This window comes from Anomaloglossus baeobatrachus, chromosome 6 (genome assembly GCF_048569485.1).
Source record: "Anomaloglossus baeobatrachus isolate aAnoBae1 chromosome 6, aAnoBae1.hap1, whole genome shotgun sequence".
Classification (NCBI taxonomy): domain Eukaryota; kingdom Metazoa; phylum Chordata; class Amphibia; order Anura; family Aromobatidae; genus Anomaloglossus; species Anomaloglossus baeobatrachus.
In genome coordinates, this window is record NC_134358.1 from 558,540,464 (window position 1) to 558,554,066 (window position 13,603).

A 13,603-nucleotide genomic window follows, 5' to 3' on the forward strand; every position below is an offset into this window, starting at 1 on the left:
CTTCTTTGCCAGGAGGACCTTTGTTGTAGAGATGGATGTATGAGATGGAGCACCATCCTGCTGCACAATTTGACCCCTTTTATGATTAAGAATGTAAGAGGTAGCTAATACTTCTTGATATTTTAGGCTATTGATATTGCCTTCCACCTTGCAAATGTTTCGCACACCCCCATACTAAATGTAACCCAAGACCATGATCTTTCCACCACCAAACTCAACTGTTTACTGGATCCATACGGGCTCCAGTAGGTCTCCTGCAGCATTTGCGGCGGCTGTGGTGTAATTCAACTGAAAATTCATCAGAGAAATCCACCTTCTGTCGCTTTTCCAGTGTCTATCTGTTTAGCAGGCTGTGGGACTTGGCAAATGCCACACATTTTTTTAATTGTCTTTTGTTTTTAGTGCTGGATTCTGGGCTCTGATTCGACCATGGAGGCCATTTCGAGACAGAATCCTACAAACTGTTCTAGTTGACACATGGACTTGAGGTGACCAGGCCTGTTGGAGCTCTGCTGCAGTGGAAGAGGGTCTGGCTTTGGATTTTCTAACCAACAAATGTTCCTCCTGAGCAGTTGTCTTGCGGGGTCCACTTGACCTGGGCTTGTCAAAAACATCTCCAGTCTCTTCAAATCTTTTTTGATTCTTTGTACTTGATGCTGAGACACATTAAAGGTGCCAGCCACCTCTGCAGTGGATCTGGTCTTCAGCCTCTTGATAATCAACGCTTTGGTCGCAGGGTGGATTTTTGGCATGTTGTCAGAGGTCAGGTTGCAGTTCAAGTGAAGGTATGGGGTGCTGGGTTTCTTTTTATACACACCCACTAATTAACCGATCATTTAGTGAGCACAGGTGAGGATGTAAACTAGGATTGGGTGCATTGTATGACAAGGCGACAAAACTTTTGTCTTGCAAAATCTGACCTTTCTTTGTTCATTAAATGAACAATATTTCAGCTTTGCAGAAACTTTATTTTCATAACCTAAACCAAATTTGGGAGGGTTTCAGCTTTCAAAAGAGTAATTTATAAAACCAATGGATGAATTTAAAGTCAGGTTATAAGCTTTTATTTGCATAACATGGATAAGCGACAGAACTTCTGTCAGGGACTGTAGGTTCATCAGTGTCTTCTGATTGTGAGGAAGAAGCCATTGATGCACCCTTAAATGCGTCGATGACATAGCTTCTTCCAGACACAGCGGGCAGGGTCTTTAAGCCATCATGTCTCTAATCTGACTTGAAAACCCATCTCTTCAAGAAAGCTACAGCCAGCAATGACCCCAGCAATGACCCCAGCAATTACCTCATGGTATACCCTCACCACCACCGGAGCTGCCAGAACCGCCCAACATACTGTCTCCTTCTCATCATGCTGTAGACTGTAAGCCCCTGAGGCTGGGCCATCTCCCCTCTGTACCCCCTTGTCATTGTTAGCTTGTTCACTGTAATTTATATTTGTATTTTATATGTAGCCCCTTTTCATTTACAGAACCAGGAATCAATGGTGCGCAAAAAATACAGGATATCACAAAAATGCGTACACTCCTCACATATCTGTAAATATTTTTTATATCTTTTCCTGGAACAGCACTGAAGATCTGACCCTGTGATACAATGCACAGTGTCAGTGTGCAACTTGTATACAATGTACAGTGTCAGTGTGCAGCTTGTATACAATGTACAGTGTCAGTGCGCAGCTTGTATACAATGTACAGTGTCAGTGTGCAACTTGTATACAATGTACAGTGTCAGTGTGCAGCTTGTATACAATGTACAGTGTCAGTGCGCAGCTTGTATACAATGTACAGTGTCAGTGTGCAGCTTGCATAGAATGTACAGTGTCAGTGTGCAGCTTGTATACAATGTACAATGTCAGTGTGCAGCTTGTATACAATGTACAGTGTCAGTGTGCAGCTTGTATACAATGTACAGTGTCAGTGTGCAGCTTGTATACAATGTACAGTGTCAATGTGCAGCTTATATACAATGTACAGTGTCAGTGTGCAGCTTGTATACAATGTACAGTGTCAGTGTGCATCTTGTATACAATGTGCAGTGTCAGTGCGCAGCTTGTATACAATGTACAGTTTCAGTGTGCAGCTTGTATACAATGTACAGTGTCAGTGTGCAGCTTGTATAACAGGGTAAATCATCACACAGCCGTTAATGTCTAAACTGCTGAAAACAAAAGTGAGTACACCCCTAAGTGACAATGGCCAAATTGTGCCCAATTAGCTATTTTCCTCTCCCTGGTGTTATGTGACACTCATTAGTGTTACAAAGTCTCGGGTGTGAATGGGGAGCAGGAGTGTTATACTTGGTGTTATCCCTCACACACTCTCTCATACTGGTCACTGGAAGATCAACATGGCTCCTCATGGCAAAGAATTCTCTGAGGATCTGAAAAAAATGATTGTTGATCTACATAAAGATGGCCGAGGCTATAAGAAGATAAGAACACCCTGACCCTGAGCTGCAGCACGGTGGCCAATACCATACAGCGGGATAACAAGACAGGATCCACTCAATACAGGCCTCATCATGGACGACCACATAAGCTGAGTGCACAAGCTCAGCATCATACCCAGAGGTCGTTTTTTTAGAATAGGCACCTGAGTGCTGCCAGCATTTCTGCAGCGGTTACAGGGGTGGGGGGCCTGCCTGTCAGTGCTCAGACCATACGCCGCACACTGCAGAGGTTAAAGAAGGGGTGGGGAGGTCCGCCTGTCAGTGCTCAGACCATACACCACATACTGCAGAGGATACAGAGGTGGGGGGGTCCGCCTGTCAGTGCTCAGACCATACACCACACACTTCAGATGTTACAGGGGTGGAGGGTCCGCCTGTCAGTGCTCAGACCATACACCACACACTGCAGAGGTTACAGGGGTGGGGGGTCCGCCTGTCAGTGCTCATGTGGCGCCCTGGCCTAGCCAGGTCGTCACAGATAACATACAAACACCCCACCCCCACTAGACAGGGACACCAGCCAAACGCAAAACCCTTGTTGCCTCCCTCCAGTGTCTGATGTCCACACCAGGTGGGGCAGGGCTAAGCGGTTGGCTCCACCCACCGAGGAGTTCACAGGCCTGGAGGCGGGAAAAGTGACAGTTGAGTTGTGGAGAGTGAAGAGTGAGGAGTAAACACTTGGGTGTCTGGGTGGTGGCCTAGGCACCAACAGCAAGGTTGTCAGACGGTGGTGGCCATCTGCAGGAGTGGTGGATCGACGCGGAACCGTAGGTCCGGGGACGGGCGACGGCCCGCCGGTACCGACCGGGGAGCGAAGTAAAGCCAGCACACACAGGCAGGGCCATCGGACCCCGACCAGGCTTGGAGCTGCCGACAATAGTCAGATCCGAATGTGACTGGAACCCCAGGGGTTTCACAACAGCAAAAGTCCCGATTGAAGGCAACCGCCCACACCGTGAGGGTATATGTCACGCTCCCCGGCTCCCCTGCTAGGCTCCCCGGCTCCCCTGCCTTGCTTACCGGCTCCCCTGCCACGCTTCCCCGCTCTCAGGTCGCGCTCCGCCGCTCCCGTGCCAGGCTTCCCGGTCCCCCGCTCCACAGCCTTCCTGCTCCATCGCCTGCGGTCCCCAGGCAGCCCGGTCCCCGCTCCCGGCGCCCGTCGGCAACTCGGCCCCAGCCCGGCTCTCCTGCCTCCTGTCCACCGCTCCCTGCTCTGGCTTCTGGCTCCCGGGCCTCGCGCATGCGCATTAGGGCGCGCGCGCGGTCATTGACCCTCTCTTAAAGGGCCAGTGTCCTCCAACAGGATATTGAAGAATCAGGTACAGGGTATATAGGGGAATCCTTTCCAAGTGGGCGGGGCCTGTTCTTCGTGTTTTGCTAAGCTAGGAGTCAGGTCTCCTTGTGTCTTGCGGTATACTTAGCTATCTCTCTCCTAGAGCCGCTCCTGCCACGCCATCCGGTCCTGATGATTCCCGTACCCCGAACGATGACTGTCCGCCATCCTGTCAGTCCATACCATCTCTGATACCTGTGGTGACCCGTCTTCTCGCTCCATCGGTTCCGGACTCTGCCTGACAACATCTCGGCCTCCGAACCTGAGCTCCGTCATCCGGACTACCTTCGGTGACTCCGTGGTCCCAGGGACTTCTACACTCCACTCCTTGGAACGGACTGTCCTGCTACCTGTAGTGCTCCGGCTACTGGACCCCTTGCCTTCAGTGAGGTGTTCGGCCTAGTGGATCCACCTCCTGGGTCTGCCCGTCCACCTGGCCCTAACAGTAAGAACAGGCCATGGATCCCGCCGAAGCACTAGCGGCCCAGCTGGGCAACTTGCAGCAGGAACTCGGACGTCAGCGCGAGACTCAGTCCCGCATGCTGGCCTTCATGACCTCAGTGGATACCCGCCTGCACACGCTGCAAGCATCTGCCACGTCCCTGGCATCTCAGGTTACCACTGCACAGTCCACGGTCACAGTTCCCATAGCGGCTACCTCGGAAGCTTCTAAACTCCGCTTGGCCTCTCCACCCCGATATGCCGGAGATCCCAAGACCTGCAGAGGATTCTTAAACCAGTGCTCCCTCCATTTCAAGCTGCTTCCGCACCTGTTTGCCTCCGACCAAGCCAAGGTGGCGTTTGTGATGTCCCATCTAGAGGGTGAGGCACTGGCCTGGATGAACCCCTTGTGGGAAAAGGAGGACCCTGTAACCACTAACATCCAGGACTTCCTGCAGGCGTTTAGAACCACCTTCGACGAACCCGGCCGTGCCGCCGCATCCGCCTCACCACTCCTCAGCTACATCAGGGGACCATGACGGTGGGGCAGTATGCCATCCGCTTCCGCACTTTGGCCTCAGAATTGGGCTGGAACAATGAAGCCCTCACCGCCGCCTTCTGGGAAGGACTCTCCAGTCATATTAAGGACGAGCTGGCAGGCCGCGATGTTCCTTCTACTCTGGATGCCCTGATCGCACTAGCCACCCGCGTAGACCTCAGATTCCAGGAACGATCCAAAGAGGTGTCCCGTGAGAGACATCCGATACGGCATTCCTCTCCTCCGCAGAAGCCCGCCGTACTTCAGTCAACGTCGTCTGGTGTCTCTGTGCACGAGCCCATGCAGATTGACCGTTTGCGGCAGTCCGAACAACGCCGAGCAGAACGGCTCGCCAAGGGCCTCTGCTTCTACTGCGGAGAGGGCACACACCTTCTACGCTCCTGTCCAGAGAGGCCGGGAAACGCCAAAGCCTAGGGCTGGTAGGAGAGGCCACCCTAGGTGCTGGGACTCTCTCAGACCCGGTTACGTGGACTGTTCAAGTGACAACGGGAGAGACGCGGTTCACGGCCGAGGCGTACCTCGATTCCGGGGCAGCAGGCAATTTCATCCAGCAGGCCACGGTGGACAAGTACCAGGTGCCTGTTACTCCACTCGACAAACCCCTCGTGATTGCCTCTGTAGATGGGAGACCCCTCTCTGACACCATCTCGTGGATCACCAAGCCGGTGGAACTACGTATCGGTGCCCTGCACACCGAGAACATCGCTCTCTACGTCCTCCCACACATGTCTCATCAAATCCTGCTGGGACTCCCCTGGTTACGGACACACGAACCGTCAGTCAGCTGGGGTACTGGTGAAATCACCCGATGGGGCTCCTCTTGCCACGAGAACTGTCTGAAGACTATACAGCCCATCCGACGACCTCCGGTTCCGGAGTCCCTACCGGGACTGCCCTCGGCCTATTGGTCCTTCGCGGACGTCTTTGATAAAAAGGAGTCAGAGGTACTGCCGCCACATCGTCCTTACGACTGTGCCATCGACCTACTCCCGGGAACTACACCACCTCGAGGACGGATATATCCGCTGTCTCCTGCTGAAACAAGGGCCATGTCTACCTACATCACAGAGAACCTGGCAAGGGGATTCATTCGGAGATCCTCCTCTCCTGCTGGAGCAGGCTTCTTCTTCGTTCTGCGCCCATGCATTGACTACCGGGGATTGAACCAAATCACCGTGAAAAATAAATACCCCCTGCCGCTCATCCCCGAATTGTTTGATCGGCTTAGAGGAGCTCGTGTGTTTACCAAGTTGGATCTTCGGGGTGCCTACAACCTGGTCCGCATACGCTCTGGGGACGAATGGAAGACCGCATTCAATACTCGCGATGGGCACTATGAATACTGTGTGATGCCCTTCGGCCTGTGTAACGCATCAGCAGTCTTTCAGGAATTGGTGAACGACGTGTTCCGGGACCTTCTCTACGTCTGTGTGGTGGTGTATCTCGATGATATCCTGGTCTTTTCTCCGGACCTCCAGACCCACAGAGAGAATGTGCAGCTGGTACTACAAAGACTGAGGGAGAATCGTCTGTACGCCAAGTACGAGAAGTGTCTTCGAGCAGTCTTCTCTTCCCTTCCTGGGTTACGTAATCTCCGATACCGGTCTGCAGATGGACCCGGAGAAGGTCTCTTCCATTCTCAATGGGCCCCCTCCTTCCGGACTGAAGGCAATCCAACGCTTTCTGGGATTCGCAAACTATTACCGCCAGTTCATCCCTCACTTCTCTGCTCTGACTGCACCTCTCTCCGCCTTGACCAAGAAGGGGGCTAATCCAAAGGACTGGTCACCTGCGGCCGACGCCGCGTTTGGCTCCCTGAAACAGGCATTTGCTTCCTCCCCTGTGCTCCACCGTCCTGAGTTAAACCGACAGTTCACCTTGGAGGTGGATGCCTCCTCCTCGGGAGCCGGAGCAGTGCTCATGCAGAAGTCCTCCTCCGGGAAGATGGTTACTTGCGGTTTCTACTCGAAGAGCTTCTGAGCGCCTGAACGCAACTACACCATCGGTGACCGAGAGCTATTGGCAGTCAAACTGGCTCTGGAGGAATGGCGCTACCTTCTGGAGGGAGCAGTGTACCCCGTGATCATTTACACGGACCACAAGAACCTGGAATACCTGCGGTCTGCTCAGCGACTGAACCCACGGCAAGCCAGGTGGTCCTTGTTCTTTGCCAGGTTCGATTTTCAGCTCCATTTTCGACCCGCGGACAAGAATGTACGAGCAGATGCCTTGTCCAGGTCATTCATGCCCATGGAGCAGGAGGAGGAGACATCCCAGCCCATCATCTGCCCTAGTAAAATCATTCCGGTGGCCCCTGTCACCCTGGCCTAGATACCGCCCGGGAAGACCTATGTCTCTGAGACTGACAGGCAAAAAGTGTTGCACTGGGGCCATGCCTCGAAAATAGCCGGCCATGCTGGTCAGAAGAAAACATGGAGTACAATTGTACGTCACTACTGGTGGCCATCCCTTCGCACGGACGTCGCTTCTTTTGTCTCAGCCTGCTCCTCTTGTGCCAGGAACAAGACGCCCAAACACCTGCCATATGGTCGTCTTCTGCCTCTGCCTATACCCTCCGTTCCGTGGCAACACATTGCAATGGACTTTATTACAGACTTGCCCCTGTCCTCCGGACACACAGTCATATGGGTCGTGGTGGATCGGTTCTCCAAAATGGCTCATTTCGTCCCTATGGCTGGACTGCCCTCTGCCCAGGAACTCGCTGACGCCTACATACAGCACATCTTCCGGTTGCATGGCTTTCCATCACACATTGTGTCCGACAGAGGAACTCAGTTTACCTCCCGCTTCTGGAGGGCTCTCTGCAAACATCTGGGAGTGACTCTGGACTTTTCTTCAACCTACCATCCTCAGTCGAATGGCCAAGTGGAACGAGTCAATCAGATCTTGACCTCCTTCTTACGTCACTACGTCAATGCCCATCACGACGACTGGTCCACGCTTCTTCCTTGGGCTGAATTCTCCCATAACCACCACGTCAGTGAGTCCTCCTTCAGCTCTCCCTTCCATGTCGTTTACGGACTTCAGCCTTCCGTCCCATTACCTGTTTCCTCTTCCTCGGATGTCCCTGCTGCTGATGCTGTAGTCCGTGACTTTGCAACAATATGGGACTCTGTCAAGGCGTCCCTTGGACGTGCTTCCCTGCGGATGAAGAGACACACAGACAAGAGGCGTCTGGATCCTCCGTGTTTCTCTCCAGGAGATCTGGTCTGGCTTGCTTCCAAGTACGTCCAATTGAAGCTACCGTCATACAAGCTGGGTCCTCGCTACATCGGGCCGTTTAAAGTCCTCAGCAAAATAAATGAGGTCTCCTACAAGCTGCAGCTCCCGGCCACGATGAGAATACCCAACTCCTTCCACGTCTCCCTGCTCAAGCCGGTTGTCCTTGGTCCCTTCTCCGCTGCTGCCAGTTCTGCTCCTCCTCCTATTGCTGATGATGACATCTATGCGGTAAGGGATATCGTGGCCATGAAAACCATACGCGGCCGACAGTTCTTCCTGGTGGACTGGGCAGGGTATGGTCCTGAGGATAGGTCCTGGGAACCCCGGGAGAATGTGGGTAGTCCCCTGATACGTGCCTTCCTGTCCCGGTTGCGGGGAGGGGGCGTGGGGGAGGGGGTACTGTCACGCTCCCCGGCTCCCCTGCTAGGCTCCCCGTCTCCCCTGCCTTGCTTACCGGCTCCCCTGCCACGCTTCCCCGCTCTCAGGTCGTGCTCCGCCACTCCCATGCCAGGCTTCCCGGTCCCTCGCTCCACAGCCTTCCTCCTCCATCGCCTGCGGTCCCCAGGCAGCCCGGTCCCCGCTCCCGGCGCCCGTCGGCAACTCGGCCCCAGCCCGGCTCTCCTGCCTCCTGTCCACTGCTCCCTGCTCTGGCTTCCGGGCCTCGCGCATGCGCATTAGGGCGCGCGCGCGGTCATTGACCCTCTCTTAAAGGGCCAGTGTCCTCCAACAGGATATTGAAGAATCAGGTACAGGGTATATAGGTGAATCCTTTCCAAGTGGGCGGGGCCTGTTCTTCGTGTTTTGCTAAGCTAGGAGTCAGGTCTCCTTGTGTCTTGCGGTATACTTACCTATCTCTATCCTAGAGCCGCTCCTGCCACGCCATCCGGTCCTGACGATTCCCGTACCCCGAACGGTGACTGTCCGCCATCCCGTCAGTCCATACCATCTCTGATCCCTGTGGTGACCCGTCTTCTCGCTCCATCGGTTCCGGACTCTGCCTGACAACATCTCGGCCTCCGAACCTGAGCTCCGTCATCCGGACTACCTTCGGTGACTCCGTGGTCCCAGGGACTTCTACACTCCACTCCTTGGAACGGACTGTCCTGCTACCTGTAGTGCTCCGGCTACCGGACCCCTTGCCTTCAGTGAGGTGTTCGGCCCAGTGGATCCACCTCCTGGGTCTGCCCGTCCACCTGGCCCTAACAGTATACAGCTACCGCCTAAGGCTAGAGACCCAAGGGCCAGCGCCTGCGGGCAAACAGGCTCCTCTGGTACCCATACACCGGGGAGCGGACTACCGTTGGGAATCCATAGTAGTCAGAAAGAAGAACATCAAGGTGCAGGGAAAGACAGCCACCATCACCTGTCGGGTAGAGAGACACTGCAGCCGGCTGCGGGACCCGTCCATCCAGCCGTTTGGTTTACCGAGGACTTTGTACCTTTCTTGCTGAGTGAGTACACCCGTGCCATCCGGCACCGCGCCGCGCTGTCCCTGCGACCCTGCACCTCACCGACCCTACCTTCCCCGTCACAACATCACCGGGCCTCGGGACCACCGACCCCTACCCACGGAGGGGGAAAACAACATCCCAGTTGCTCCCTACCATCGCTCCCGGGATCCCCATCACCAGCAGCGGTGGTGCCTATCTTCACCACGACCCGTGGGTGGCTTCACGGACTAAATCCCCCAAACCAACCACCCCTTTCACTCACGGGCGAGGAGCGCCGCTCGAGTTGCCGGATCCGACCCACCGCTCGAGCCACCGAGCAGCCATCGCAGCAGCGCCGGATCCGAGCGTTAGCGAGAGCACAGCAGCGACGGCGTCCTCCCCGCCCGCGACACTCAGACCATACACCACATACTGCAGAGGATACAGGGGTGGGGGGGTCCACCTGTCAGTGCTCAGACCATACACCACACACTGCAGAGGTTACAGGGGTGGGGGGTCCGCCTGTCAGTGCTCAGACCATACACCGCACACTGCAGAGGTTACAGGGGTGGGGGAGGGTCCGCCTGTCAGTGCTCAGACCATACACTGCACACTGTAGAGATTACAGGGGTGGGGGGCCTGCCTTTCAGTGCTCAGACCATACGCCACACACTGCATCACATTGGTCAAACTTTGCTGCTGTACAATGGCCGTGAAATGGATGTAGTAAGGGCTAGGGGGCTGCAAAGGAAGCAAAATGAGTGTAAGAGCAGGACAATTCCCCTGCAAACAAATGTGTATAAGGAATACATTTAAAAAAAAGATGTGGGGTCCCCCCTATTTTGGGGTAAAGCAGACAGCTGGGGGCTGGTATTATCAGGCTGGGAATGTCTATGGATACTGTGCCCTTCCCAGCCTAAAATTTGAATAAAGACTCCCACACACTCCCTCATTCCAATTTATTAATTTAAATGAAATCCTAGAAGTTCCGACGTAATCTAACGGTGTAATGTCTAACGATGCTCGTTGATTCCTCTGGAGCCTCGTTCTGAGAATGAAGCGCCATAGGTCACTCCCGGTCAGCGGCAGGCTCGGTATGTCTCACGGGTGTGTACATTTCTTATCACTTTAATCGTACTGATGTGGAGAATAATTCTACCAGGCCACTTTTACCGCGCAATAAATGCTGTAAAAACACAATCCTTTCCTCCCCAAACATGTGCACCTCAATTGTTTTCACTATTTCACTTCCACCATTTTTCCCCACTTTTCAGTACATTGTGTGATATGATACAGCTATGTGGACTGGGGAGAACAAATCAAGTTGTGGTTCTCGGAAGGATGAGAGGAAAAAAAAACAAAGCACAAGACCTGAGATTCATAGCCGGCAGACGGTAGCTAGGGACGTAACTGGAAAAAACAAATTGCTCTTTTCTCCAACTTCCATTTTTTTCTGCTTTGGTGGAAGTTCGATAACTTGATACAGGGGATTAGAAAAGTGCAACAAAAGGCTCAGGGGGCCCAAGTGTAAAATATGTAATATGGCCCCCCCAACCACCGTGTGTCATTTACAACACTGGGGTCTTTATATGCAGTTTTATACTGTTTACACCATTCATTACTCTGGATGTTAGAATAAAAATCAAAGGCAAGTCAGATTTCTTTTTAATCAATCTACCATAGTTCTTCAAAAATAAAACAGGGTCTTATATTAGTTTTTGCTCCTAGGTCTTATTTTGTGGGGACGTCTTATATTTTCCCACAAACAATAATCCACATTTATTCTTGAACAACAAAAAATATATCAACATTTATTCAGATCCAATCATCATCACATTCTGGAACATCAACATTGGGTGCTTCTCCTATTACTGGGTCAGATGCACATTTTCTTACCTGATCTGCTATTCTCGTGGGGCAGAACCCATCCAATAGTGATGGGTCCATACCATATATACAAAGGGTTAAATTACCTGCTTAAATGTATTGTTCTCTATGTACTGCTAAGTTTACCTCCAAAAGAAAGCAGACATCCCCTAAAAGAATTGCACTTACCAGACCCCAAACAATTAGAGTTAGCAAGTGAATGGGCTCTCACATACAGATCTGCGTTGCTGTCAGGTCCCCCTTTGTTTTACAGTTGTGGACTCCCCCTGGTGACTGGAAACAGTATCATTCCCGTGCAGTAATACTGATACCCGATCTGCAGTGCAATGTAGCCGGAACTGCAAGGGACCTGACAGAGACGCAGATCTCTGTGTGAGAGCCCATCCACCATTGATACTTGCCAACTATACGTGGTTAGGGTCTGGTGAGTGCAATTTTTTTTTAGGTAGGTGAGGTTGGGGGTGTCTGCTTTCTTTTGGGGGTGTCAGATTCTTTTTGAGGGTGTCTACTTTCTTTGATGAAGAGTAATATTGTATTCTTTAACATTTTTAGCTGCTTGGACACTTCCTTATGGAACAGCAACTAGAGCTTATTTTTGAAGTAGGGCTTATATTTTAAGCATACCCCAAAAAAGCCCCAAAAATCTGTCACGGCCAGGTGGACGGGCAGACCCAGGAGGTGGATCCACTGGGCCGAACTCCTAGATGGTAGTAAAGAGTCCGGTAGCTGGAACACTATAAACAGCAGAACAGTCCGTGCACACGAGTATAGCGGAGAAGTCCCTGGGACCACGGAGTCACGGGTGGTAGTCCGGGTGACGCAGCTCAGGTTCGGAAGCCGAGATGATGTCAGGCGGGGTCCGGAACCTTTGGAGCGAGATGACGAGTCACCGCAGGGATCCGGGATGGTGCGGACTGTCAGGATGGCAGATGGACAGCGTTCGGGGTTCAGGATACGGCAGGACTGGATGGCGAGGCAGGCACGGCTCTACAAGAGAGATAGGTGAGTATATGCACAGAGACACCAGGAGACCTGACTCCTAGCTTAGGAAACATGAAGATCAGGCCCCGCCCCCTTGGACAATAAACCCCTTTATACCCTGTACCTGATTAGCCTCATTTCCTGTTAATGGACGCTGGCCCTTTAAGAAAGGGTCAGTGACCGCGCGCGCGCCCTAATGCGCATGCGCGCGGCCCGGGTGCCAGAAGCCAGGGAAGGAAGCTGAGAGGAGGACGCAGGGGAGCCGGCCAGGGCCTGGGAAGCCGTCGGGCGCCGGGATCGGAGACCAGGGGGCCTGGGAAAGACGGGCACCGGAGGCTGGAGAGCGGGGAGCGTGGCAGGTGAGCCGGGGAGCGGGGCTGAGGACCCGGGGAGCGGAACAGAGGACCCGGGAAGGGGAGCCAAGGACCCGGGGAGCGTGACAGTACCCCCCCCCACGCCCCCCTCCCCGCAACCGGGACATGAAGGCACGGATCAGAGGAGTGCCCACGTTCTCCCTGGGCTCCCAGGACCTATCCTCAGGACCATACCCTTCCCAGTCCACCAGGAAGAACTGTCGACCTCGTACGGTCTTCATGGCCACGATATCCCTTACCGCATAGATGTCGTCATCGGCAATAGGTGGAGGAGCCGGACTGGCAGCAGCGGAGAAGGGACCAAGGACTACCGGCTTGAGCAGGGAGACGTGGAATGAGTTGGGTATCCTCATCGTGGCCGGGAGCTGTAGCTTGTAGGAGACCTCATTGATCTTGTTGAGGACTTTAAACGGCCCAATGTAGCGAGGACCCAGCTTGTATGACGGTATCTTCAGGCGGACGTACTGGGAAGCAAGCCAGACGAGATCTCCAGGAGAGAAACACGGAGGGTCCAGACGTTTCTTGTCTGCGTGTCTTTTCATCCGCAGGGAAGCACGCCCAAGGGACGCTTTGACAGAGTCCCAAATGGTTGCAAAGTCACGGGCTACTGTATCTGCAGCAGGGACATCCGAAGAAGGAGATACAGGCAATGGGATGGAAGGCTGAAGTCCGTAAACGACATGGAAGGGAGAGCTGGAGGACGACTCACTGATGTGGTGGTTGTGGGAGAATTCAGCCCAAGGAAGAAGAGCGGACCAGTCGTCGTGATGGGCGTTAACATAGTGACGTAAGAAAGAGGTCAAGATTTGATTGACCCTCTCCACTTGGCCATTAGACTGAGGATGGTATGCAGATGAAAAGTCCAGAGTCATTCCCAGATGTTTACAGA